Consider the following 2,858-nt stretch of genomic DNA (forward strand, 5'->3'; position numbering starts at 1 on the left):
ATTTACAGTAACCTGATTTTGACTTTTGCTAATGTTAGTTAGCTGAAACACACGTCTACACCCCAGCCCAGGCTGCCTGAGCCAACCCATGATGGGTTTAAACTTGAACAAGTCTAATCCCAAAGTCCAAACAGGCTGGTCAGCGGGAACGCCTGTTCAGAAGAAGCAGCATCAAGTGTGCCTTGTATCGCTGGGACTCTACCAGTTGATATCTAAGAGCTCAGTATGGATCAGTGTAAAAAGATCGCAAGTCCTCACATTAGTTGAGTGATTTCTGTCTCCATCAAGCCAACATCTAAGAAGTTTGGTGTTAATCAGTCTTAGATGGACTGATGTAATAACACAGATGTAATGACCTGAATTCTTGGCCATACAGGTTCTGTAATTTATACATTTCTAACAAGAGAAATGAACTCTAATTCCCGTTTTAGTTTTTTCCCGTCCTTTTGACTCTGGAGTACAAAGACTCCTCTGTAGGTCTGTGTAGCTGATTAACAGATGAGTTGGTCGGACGTTTGCTGAACGTCACAGCAGAATATTTGTAGGCAGAGGAGCTGGGTTTGACAGTCGGTGTCTCACCACCAGCTCTGTTTGACCTGCTTTGAAAGTTGATAGTAGAGTAATGCAGTGAGTCAGGCTGGTTTGGGGGATTCACAGTGAGATAAACTGTGTTTGTTGCAGTTTCTGAGTCTGGATACTCAAGGTGCTCCTGGAACTCTTCATAGATATTCTCCTGCAGGAAAGAATGAAAACACACCGTTGAACAGTTTATATTTGATCTAACAGGAAGCCTTTTCCATGCAAAGTGCAAATAAAATTCCTGGCCAACTCACATTTGAATTGTGATTTTTCTTGTGATAACATTATCAAGCAAGCTGCAGTTAGCCAGCTGGTTACAACTTAACATTGATGCACTGATCTGGTAACGGTTAGGTCATAATTTCTAGAGTATATTCACTCAAGATCATTAAGAAACTGGTTTCCTCTAACAAACACATTTTATTGGTAAAATGGGCTTCATCACATGAAAGCAAGAAGCAACCCAGCTGAAAAATCCCCACCCAAAAGTGCCAGAAACTTGAGCTTCTCTCCACCTGCATCTTACCCCAAAAGCAAGGTAATCTCCATAAACTACCACGTTATAATGATCATCAATACAGGATTAAAACGCCTGAATAAAAAGTGGTTTTGGTCTCACTGTGTAGTTTCTCCAAGTATGACAGCTCTATGGAGGTCCCCGCCTCTCCTCCAGTTGTACACTGAGCAGTGGCTCCCCACGAGTGTGTGTGCTGAGCCCACTGCTCTACACCCTCTACACTACAGACTGACCTGCTCACTCCAGCAACAAGTGTGACAAGTGCAATACCCCATAGGTTGGTGTTTTTATTGTTATTTATTCAAAATGCTGCAGCTGGGAGTTGCTTCTAATTTCGTTGAACATCTGATGTTTAATGACAATAAAAGAATCGTGATCCAGATTCTGACTTGTTTCAGGTATCTTGAACTGGCTCAAGTCAGACTTCCAGTTCATAAAGATATAGCAGTCCCACCAAGCCTGACCACTCCACAGCTGTGAATGTAAATAGTAGTAAAACTGTAAGACATGTTTAAGAGCTTTATCCAGGCTCTGGATGTGAGTCTGCTGCAGCTGTGTTTTCAAACAAAAACAACAAGCACTGATGAATGAAAGGTTTTCTAAAGAGAGAAAAATCCTGCATTTCTCTGCTTTTCCAACTTCATGCTTAGTTATTGTTACTGTAACAAGCTCAACTGAGGAGTTACTCCCAGCTCAACCATCTGACTTCTGAGGCATTACATTAATAATACTAATACATTACAATACAATAGAGTGAGCAGACATGACACATGGCACAGCCTAAGTCACTCACCTCTTTTATATTCTGCACAGCTGCTTCATTTCCTGTGTTTTGTAATTTTGAAATTCCTGCCAAACAGAAAAGAAATAGTGCAAATTGAACAAATTTCTACAAATCTCATAAAAATTAATTCAATTTCTTCCACGAGCTCAATGACCTTTAAAGAAAGAACTGTAAGAGTTTCATTGATAATGTAGTATTTACATATTACATATTAAAATATCAATTTCAAAAAGCAAACAAAAAATGAATAGAAGCTGCTAACATCATCCTGTCTGCTGTGGGATTTTAGACATCATATGTACAAAACACAGGGAAGGAAGAGATGGTTGTTCTGTGCTCCACAAATGAATAATAAAATGTACTTACGTTTGTAGATAAGGATCAAGACGATCACAAACACCAGCAGCAGCAGCAGCAGCAAAGTGACACAGACGATCACAACAATCACTACATCTGAGGAAATGAAGGCAAACAAAAAGTCAGCATGGCTTTATCTCCCAGACTGTGGACGCTTGTGTAATTTTATTTGAGACTGTAGAGAAATTTAAATGAAACTGTTCTTTTTAAACCTCGTGAACATCTTCACCTCACTCGTGTTCAGCAACAGTTTTAAAACATTAAATGCATGGAATGGGTCTTGGTTGGAACTCAGTTTATCATGTTCGTAGTGACAACCAAGAATTAAAACATTAAGTGTAATCTCTTACCATGACTTTTAGAAGGTGCATCAGGTGCTGTGTTTGCAGGCCCATCTGTTTATGAGGAAAAACGTTTTATTTTCTTCATATAAGACAAACAAATCAAATATAAATGCATATGCAATGTTCAGTCGTGTTCAGGGAACAACCAACAAACTCTGAGCCTGGAAGCGAAGACAACAGGCAGTGGTGTATTTTATAAGAAGCTTGGATAAATAATCTGGGGCCTGGCCATTTAGTGCTCTATGTTAAAACAAGAATTTTAAAACGAATTCTAAAA

General features: G+C 39.4%; 1 long non-coding RNA gene across 1 annotated transcript; it reads right to left on the minus strand.

The window, feature by feature from the left end:
* Positions 1–427: 427 nt before the first annotated feature.
* Positions 428–2,332, minus strand: LOC143418766 (uncharacterized). The gene is made up of 3 exons (XR_013098782.1): positions 2,247–2,332; positions 1,890–1,945; positions 428–733 (listed from the first exon to the last, which is right to left on the minus strand). It is a non-coding gene; the product is annotated as an uncharacterized LOC143418766 (long non-coding RNA).
* Positions 2,333–2,858: the final 526 nt, after the last annotated feature.

This window comes from Maylandia zebra, linkage group LG5, assembly GCF_041146795.1.
Source record: "Maylandia zebra isolate NMK-2024a linkage group LG5, Mzebra_GT3a, whole genome shotgun sequence".
Taxonomy (NCBI): Eukaryota; Metazoa; Chordata; class Actinopteri; order Cichliformes; family Cichlidae; genus Maylandia; species Maylandia zebra.